This window comes from Salarias fasciatus, chromosome 22 (assembly GCF_902148845.1).
Source record: "Salarias fasciatus chromosome 22, fSalaFa1.1, whole genome shotgun sequence".
In the NCBI taxonomy this organism is placed as follows: Eukaryota; Metazoa; Chordata; class Actinopteri; order Blenniiformes; family Blenniidae; genus Salarias; species Salarias fasciatus.
Window position 1 is genome coordinate 28,724,337 of NC_043765.1, and position 9,288 is coordinate 28,733,624.

Consider the following 9,288-nt stretch of genomic DNA (forward strand, 5'->3'; position numbering starts at 1 on the left):
ACTGGCTCTGGCACTGGTTTGCTGGCTCTCGGAGGAGGCGGACGCTTTTTCTATCGCTCCCTACTTTGCTTCTGCCTCCCTATCGTCTCTGCTTGCTGCTCTCTGTCTCATCTGTTTTACTGGAGGAATCACTTGACTTGGTTTTTCGAACAAACCAAATATCAACCATGGAATTGATCAGCTGGTGTCTCTACGCAATTGATACAAGTCTTTCAACAAAGAGCACAGGAGCGGGGGATCCTGCCTGTCCGGACGGGACTCGGCATGCTGGATATGTGATGGACGCCCGGGAGAAGTGGAGGGGTGTCACATGCCTGGCACCCCTGTCCGTCGAGGTCATTGTGGATGATTACATTTTCGGATTTATGATGATCGGTCTGCTGCTGATTGGCCGGTGCTGCGACCTGATCCTATGGAGGATTAAGAAGACCGCCACCACAAAAGACGTCCAAGGGAGGACGGTCTTTTCAAATCAACGGGCAAAAGCTGAGACTGACCGTTGGACGATTGAGACGCAAGTTGGATGTCACCATCGCTGAGAGGGTTAAGCCAGCTTCTGTCTGAAATGTGGAGAAACCAAGCAAAGGAAGGTCAAACGGCTCCTTCCACACCAAAACAAGATAACTTCTGATTGTGTTTGGTGCCCCTGGAAGACTAAACAAATCTCCCTGAAGATTCAAGACAAGACTGATTGCTTTGTCTATTTTCCCTCTCTCACTCTCAGCTGCAACCCAAGTTCACTTTGGACTGCTTCATTCAAGGCCGTCCTGGCAACTACCATCTGAGTTGGAGCGCGAAGGGGAGGCGGGCCAAACCACACACACGCGTACACGGACTGATGAACTGAAATGCCACATACATGCCACACACACTCCCTCCCCCATTTTCAACGTCTCCACCACACCTTTCTGCTGACGACTCGTGGTGATGACGTGTTGCGCTGATATAGCTGCGACTGCTGATCCGTTAGTCTGATAGCAACTTGTCTCGTGTTTTTTTGCTATGTATGTGCGCAGGTTGGCTTTTTTTGGTCTCTCACTTCTAATCACGACTCCCTTCGGAACCGTGATCTGAATTGATGTATCTTTTTTTACCCCCCCCCCCCCCCCCCCCCCTAATTTCTCTCTGAGTTTCTTTAACTCTGTTTCCTTTTCAAGACGGAGCGCCGTAATTGGCTGCCTGGGCATCTTAAAAACCCATGCAATTTCGTTGCACTTGTAACTTCGGTAACTTGTTGCGATGACAATAAAGACAATTCTGATTCTAATGGATTTACTGCATTTTCATCTGTTTAGAAGACGTTCAAAGAAAATGTTGGAGCCTTTAAAATCCACAGGACTTCTTGACCCCAGTGACTCTTCGGCATCACCAAAGTAGTGAACAATAATGTGTGAAGTGCTGAAAAAATGTGGAGTTTCACCCTCGAATGATTCCTATTCAACAGGATTTCATCTCAGAAAAAGTTGTGAAACCACTGAATTGTGGGAAACTGTGTGAGTTGGAATGTCTTTAGGTCCATGAAGGAGACCTTCCTCATTCCTTTACTGCCTTCAGCCACCAGGGGGCGACACAACCTTTATCTTCTGTCTCTTTCAGGGGCAGATGAAGAGTGAAGCACTTCCAGAAGACATTTCCTCAGTTTCCCTGGAAAAGTGAGGATTTCAGATGAAGCAAGAGTCCAATTATAGCCACGAATTCAACTCCTCATGGGAAAAGTAGAGACTTTTAAGCTCATTACAAAACAACAAAAAATATGATTGTGCAATATGTTATCCTGTTCAGAGACTTTTTGGAGCAGAATTCATGAATTCCAGAGTCATTTTGTTGGTTTTGCTCCATTAAAAACAACATGATTAGTTTAGAAATCCTCTTTAATAACAAGCAAGTTTTGAAAGTCTTCATTTCTAAATGATTCAGTGAATCAAACAGATTGAGGACCAAGGCCTTGCTTTACAAGTTACAGGATTCAATACAAAACACTTTCTGGTCCCACTGAGGGGAATTGGTCTTGGACTCAGTAACTTTGCCAGAAAAGCTTTGAAAAGCACAACGACAGTAAAGACATCTCCACAACCATTACAGAGCAGTGCTGCACAAATCCATTACAAGAAAGTCTCAGCTTCATCTGCTGCAACCCAACTGGAGCAACAGGAAGTCTCCTCTGAGCCTGGTTCCACAGGAAGTCTCCTCTGAGCCTGGTTCCACAGGAAGTCTCCTCTGAGTCTGGTTCTACAGGAAGTCTCCTCTGAGCCTGGTTCTACAGGAAGTCTCCTCTGAGCCTGGTTCTACAGGAAGTCTCCTCTGAGCCTGGTTCTACAGGAAGTCTCCTCTGAGCCTGGTTCTACAGGAAGTCTCCTCTGAGTCTGGTTCTACAGGAAGTCTCCTCTGAGTCTGGTTCTACAGGAAGTCTCCTCTGAGCCTGGTTCTACAGGAAGTCTCCTCTGAGCCTGGTTCTACAGGAAGTCTCCTCTGAGTCTGGTTCTACAGGAAGTCTCCTCTGAGCCTGGTTCTACAGGAAGTCTCCTCTGAGCCTGGTTCTACAGGAAGTCTCCTCTGAGCCTGGTTCTGCAGGGTTCTTCCTGTTACAGAGAGTTCTTCTTCCCTCTGTCTCTTCTCGCTCCAGTGGAATTGTGTCTTTTTCTGGCTAAACGTCTTTCCAGATGACTGCTGTCTCAGTCAAAGTGGTTCTAGTTGAATTGAAGTGACTGGAAAGTCTGCAGTCTTCTCTTCCTGCAGTGCAGTTCCTCTAAATGGTCGCTTGGTGGCAGCAGCAGACTGTTCTTCTCCTTCTCACACTGAGACCATCTCCGGCCTCCATGTTTCCCCTCAGGAGGGAAGACGCTGCCGTCCAGTTCCAAATGTCCCGACTCAGCATGAAGGACGGTGAGGAAGGTGAAGTGTGGTTGTGTTTGAGAGCAGCAGGGCCTTTCTAGAAAGAAGGAGGAAACACAGTGTGATGTGAAGAGATCCCTTCACTGCCACGGTCTTGGGGTTGGGGTACCAGACCCGGTCCGGGTCCTGTGATGGAAGCCCTTCACTGATCAGCCACAACATTAAGACCACATAGCGGCTGATGTGCAGGTTCCTCTGTGGTCCCCTGAGGAAGGAAGTTCTTTTCTTTAGAAGACTTTTAGAGCCTGGTTCCGTCCGCTCTGTGAGGAACTGGCTGCTTCAGGAAGAAATCCAGGTTCCATGAATGGAGGGATTCATTCTGACTTCAACCAACCGTGGTCACCATGAAAAACACACTGTCTGATAGATCAGCCTCTGAAATCAACCCAACCACTTCTGAAGCAAAGACTTTCCTTTAAAGAACAGAGAAGGGGTTCTGTCAGGGACGTGGAACCCTGGAGAACTTCTTAGAACCCACTGATCAGCTGTGTGGATGAGTTGATGAAGAAGACAAACCATCCATTCAGTCCCTCCTTCTCATGTCTGCTTTGAATCAGTTGTGTTGCAGTTATTGGGATTGAGTGATGTGTAAGTGTGATTGTAGAGCTCTGCGATTGTAACGCTTTTATATTTTATATTTACCTGCTCAGGGACTACGGATGGAAATTAGCCTAGGCTAAATCTGGTGTGAAGCACCTTTAAAGGGGAACGGCCGTTTTTACAATCTGGACCTTATTTCACATTCGTCACAACAACATTTACTCACCCGTTTGACTTTCGTGTGATTTGCAGTTGGTTCGGAGATAATTAGATGCTCCCATATCCATATAACGGCAGCGGGCGGGGCACCGACATGCAGCCGTTACAGACGCTCTTTTCTCTTATGTTTGTTGTGGTGTGGTAGATACATGTAAATTTATTAAGTCAGCATCACTTAGCGCTATTGGGAAGTCTGTAAACCGGCTAGATTGAGCAAATCTCCAGGAACTCTGAAGCGATGATGTCATCACACTGCGCCGTGGCGCACTGTGTTTGTTTACATGGAAGTAGCGTCTCTGCTCTGCAGTCAGACCACGGCATCTCGATCGGCTTTTTTAGGCAGTCAGAGTTTATTTTCAGCTGGTTGTAACTTTGGTACAATGGTCTGAGTGTGCATATATCCTGGCTGTGAAAGTAAAATGACAAGCTGGACGTCACTGAGCTCACAGGCTCCCACTTCGTGACCGGGATTTATTGAAGCTATGGCTAATAGCGCTCAACACGGACCCCAGCATCAAAGTTCCAACTTTACCACATTTGGATTAACGTAACGTGATGCTAATAATATTCATTTTTTCCTTTACTAATGTCTAGAGTTGGCTAGAATGTTATAAACTTGTTCCTACTTCTTTTGAGCAACAGTGTACAGAATATTTTACTGTTTATGTACAACTCTTGTCATTGACAGATATACTTGTATCATCCTTTGTTGTTGCTCAAATGAACTAAACAGTAAACATCCCAGCCTCTAGACATTAGTAAAGAAAAAAATGAATAGCATAGCTTCATGTTACCTCGACCTGTCCTCCTCCTGCAGCCGCTGGATGGCATTCTTTTTGAGGTTCTCTGGATCTTCTGGCCTTCATTTCTTTCCTGAACTGGGAAGAAGTCCTCCGATGTGAAGTGGGCAATACACACCCGATAATCCAAATGTGGTAAAGTTGGAACATTGATGCTGGGGTCCGTGTTGAGCGCTGTTAGCCATAGCTTCAATAAATCCCGGTCACGAAGTGGGAGCCTGTGAGCTCAATGACGTCCAGCTGGTCATTTTACTTTCACAGCCAGGATATATGCACACTGGAACCATTGTACCAAAGTTACAACCAGCTGAAAATAAACTCTGACTGACTAAAAAAGCCGATCGAGATGCCGTGGTCTGACTGCAGAGCAGAGACGCTACTTCCATGTAAACAAACACAGTGCGCCACGGCGCAGTGTGATGACATCATCGCTTCAGAGTTCCCGGAGAGTAGCTCAATCTAGCCGGTTTACAGACTTCCCAATAGCGCTAAGTGATGCTGACTTAATAAATTTACATGTATCTACCACACCACAACAAACATAAGAGAAAAGAGCGTCTGTAACGGCTACATGTCGGTGCCCCGCCCGCTGCCGTTATATGGATATGGGAGCATCTAATTATCTCCGAACCAACTGCAAATCACACGAAAGTCAAACGGGTGAGTAAATGTTGTTGTGACGAATGTGAAATAAGGTCCAGATTGTAAAAACGACCGTTCCCCTTTAAATAATGTTTTTCACACATTGTCCCTGTGAAATAAACCACTAAACTAAAACTAAACTAAACTAAAACTTATTGAGCAGATTATCAGCCGATCAGCCACATCATTATGACCACCTGCCTGGTGAGGTTCAGGTTCCTCTGCTGCTGAGATTCTACTGACTGCACAACGTCACAGCTGAAGAACTGTTTCATAACTGTTACATAACAGTTTAATAAAATTATAATACCTGCTTGATAATGAATTAAAATAAAAAAAAAACTCTTTTTCAAAGCGAATGGTTCCGATTTAGACCTAAGTCTCTGAAGAAGAACCCTTTTAGAACCCTTACTTCTGAGAGACATGAGACTTTTATTTTGTAGAGACTTGAGACTTGTGAACATCTCTGTCTTCATCTGTCACCCAGTCTGATTCTTTTAGCAGGAAATGACTCCAGTCTGCTGAGAGACAACACGCACACGCACACACGCACACACGCACACGCACACACACACACACACACACACACACACACACACACACACACACACACACATACACACACACACACACACGACACAGCTTGTGACAGCTATCATAAACTAAAGTCATTGTGGCCAAATTAAAGCATCAACACTGTATTATTGGTCATCCTCAATAGAGAGAGATTTCATCTCCAAAGTCTCAAAGTCTGAAGAACCAAATTCTCTTTCAGTGAAATCAAATGGACGTCATTTAAAACAACAGATCAGAATCTCATGGGTCAGAGTCAACCAGGTGATCTGATTGGTCAATAAAAGAAGATTTGATTGCAGGTCAAAGTCTTCTCTCACACAGAGTTAAATATTACCTGAGAATATTACTGGAGGATTGGAAGAATTCCAGAACCAAGAACCCAGTGGAGATGAGTGGATTGATCAGGATTGATTGATATGGACTGATGTGTGTTTCAGAGTCAGTGTTGGAGGAAACAGGAAGCCAGAGAGGAATGTGGATGTTTGTGTGAATGTTCATGAAGTGATCCACTCTTCACTGAACTCCAGTCAACTCTTCACTTCAACACAGAGTGTGTGTTCACACCCTGAACTCTCTCTCTACATTTCCTCCACCCCTCCCTTCAGAGCAGCAGTGGGTGGAGCCACATGGTGACTCAACAGGTGGAGAGCAGATAAATGAGTGTGACTTCTCCAGAAGTGAAGCAGACGGGAAAGAGAGGCTGGACGTCTGCTCAGGATTTCTACTGCTGTGAGTAGAAACTAATGCTAACACTCCAATCAAACAGCTGAGGGAGCTTGATGAGGACAGGACACACTGAGGGACATTACAAGAAACACAGCAGCTACTTTACTGACTTACTGCTTCCTTTGTGTCCACAGTAGCTAGCATTAGCTAACAGCTGAGTTTTCACATCTCTGTGGATTCAAACAGGAAGTCCACTGATGGGATTATCAGAGTGAGACAGACCAAAGACAGAGTGAGTGAGTTGAAAAGCAGAAGTTGAAGCTTGACATTCCAGCTGAACGACGGCTGGAAGGTGAAGTGAAGCTGCTGGATTTCCTGAATGAAATCAAGCTGTGACGTCCTCTCCCTTCTCTCCACACTGAGTCACTGCCTCCTCCTCTTTCACAGATCTCACAGCTGAGGGATCACTGACGTCTCTGAGCTGCAGGGGGCAGCAGCTCACCAGCAGAACCAGGGCAGACCAGCGTTCACAGGAGCAGGAAACCAGAGGAGGGTTGGGCTTCAAAGCTGCTGAGCAGGAAGAGAAACTCTTCAAACACTGGCTGTTGTTGAGAGGAGGAAATGGCTCAGGGAGGAGCTGAGCGACAGGACATCCTGAGAGAGACTGAAGAGGAGCTGCTACTGCTACAACCACAGCCAGAGAGCAGAGCAAACTTCTTACAATATTCACAGCAGATCACTCTGGATCCAAACTCTGTGAACAAAAACCTGAAATTATCTGATGGAGACAGAAAAGTAACTTATACAGAGGAAGTTCAGCCTTATTCTGATCATCCAGACAGATTCACTGATTATCTTCAGGCTCTGAGCAGAGAGAGTCTGACTGGACGTAGTTACTGGGAGGTGGAGAGGAGAGGACCAGTTACTGTAGGAGTCACATACAAGAACATCAGCAGAGTAGGGAGGGGAAAGGAATGTGGATTAGGATGTAATTACAAATCCTGGGCTTTAGAGTGTGACTCAAACAGTTATATTTTTTGGCGCATAAACAAAACTCCCTTCTCAGGTCCTGAGTCCTCCAGAGTGGGAGTGTACCTGGATCACAGAGCAGGTATTCTGTCTTTCTACAGTGTCTCTGAAACCATGACTCTCCTCCACAGAGTCCAGACCTCCTTCACTCAGCCGCTACACGCTGGAGTTAGACTTTATTATTCTGCAATCTCAGCAGAGTTGTTGAAACCTGAGTAGAGGACTCCATCAGATCTCCTTGTGTGGTTTTCTAAAGGAGCCTCCACATTTTCTGAGCTGAGACGTTGATGAGATTTCTGACAGGAAGAAGATTGAAACCAACAGATGGTCGGCCGTCTTCTCAGAGACTTTCTACGTGGACAAAAGGATGTGAGACGAGTGTGGAGAGACAGAAAGGAGCTGAGTTAGTGGAGACAAACATGGCCGCTGCAGCCATCAGTCCCCTCACTGATTCCTCAACTGATGCTTTTCTAATAGTTGGACTCATTTTTCAAGCTTCTCAAACAGGAAGTTCTTCTTCATGGACCACAGGAAGCTGCAGCTTTTCACACTTTGGGGGATTTGAAGTGGAAATTAGGAGCTTTCACATGTTTGGATTGATCAGTCTTTCTTTTTTCATGATTCTTTTCTGACATTTGATCCTTCAGAGTGAAGATTTGTGGATTTTCTTGAACAGTGAACTGATTGTTTTGGCTTTTTGGATCTTCATCTGTCACCAAGTGGCAGGAAGTTTGATTCTTTTAGCTGGAAATGACTCCAGTCGACAACAACAGTCAACAATTTACACACACACACACACACGCACGCACACACACACGCACGCACGCTCACACGCACGCACACACACACACACACACACACACACACACACACACACACACACACACACACACAGGTTTCTTTTAAAGGCATTAAATCAGTCATAAAGTGAAATGCTGCTTTATTAATTGTCGATTTGTTTCTTTTTCAAAGGTTTTTGCTTCAAATGTTGTTTGTGTGACGCCAAGAGAAACCAAGTCAGTCAACATGAAGCCTTTAATAAAATACATTCAATGATCATTCTAGACTGGATCAGCATTTGTTACACACACACACGCACACACACACACACACACACACACACACACACACACACACACACACACACACACACACACACTAATCAATGTGGTCAACAGTCAGTTTTGATTCAGGATTGAATTAACAAAAAGTGTTTTGATGAATGAAGACTTAGTGCCTGAAGTGAGAGTGAGAGCATGCACAAGAGCCAGTGAGAGTTAGCAGAGGAGCAACATTGTTATGTTACAGCTAGCTGTTCGCAGTTAGCTAGCTAACTAACTCACAAGTAAGCTAGGTGGCTAACAAAACTTCAGCTTTAAGGCTAAGCACAGGTAAGCTACCATATTGGCCCGAATACATGACGACTCTGATTATAGGACGACCCTTATTTTTCAAATATAATTTTGTGAAAATAAAAATATGTTGAAGACAGTAAGGTTCATCATAAAACAACTTTTTATTATTCTTGCAAAAAAACTCACAACAGAGATAACATTTCCAACCTGACCTCACAGAAATGCGTGAAATGAGCAGCATTCTTAGTACCAGATTGCTGCTCCTGTCACACATTGTGCTGAAATTGCGTTTGGTCACCACGCAAACAGTCTCCACTGAAAGTCGATCAGAATCCGTGGCGTGGCGGAGACACGCATTCTCAGCTTCAAAGATATCACACCATGGGTGTGGTTTCAGAGATCCCGGAAGTGCAAATGTAGACTAATCTGATATTCTGAAGAAAGATGTGTGGTGTATAGCTTTAAGCCACAGCGTAGTCATGACAACGGGACGTGACTGCCGTAAACAGGGGATACACAGTGCAGTGTAATGGCTGCTGATGTGCAAGAAATTACCGTGAGCGCACCAC

At 45.1% G+C, this 9,288-nt stretch overlaps 1 long non-coding RNA gene across 1 annotated transcript; it reads left to right on the top strand.

Moving 5' to 3' along the window:
- Nucleotides 1-6,271: 6,271 nt before the first annotated feature.
- LOC115409010 (uncharacterized) lies at nt 6,272-8,474 on the top strand. The gene is made up of 2 exons (XR_003933870.1): nt 6,272-6,398; nt 6,783-8,474. It is a non-coding gene; the product is annotated as an uncharacterized LOC115409010 (long non-coding RNA).
- The last annotated feature ends 814 nt before the right edge of the window (nt 8,475-9,288 follow it).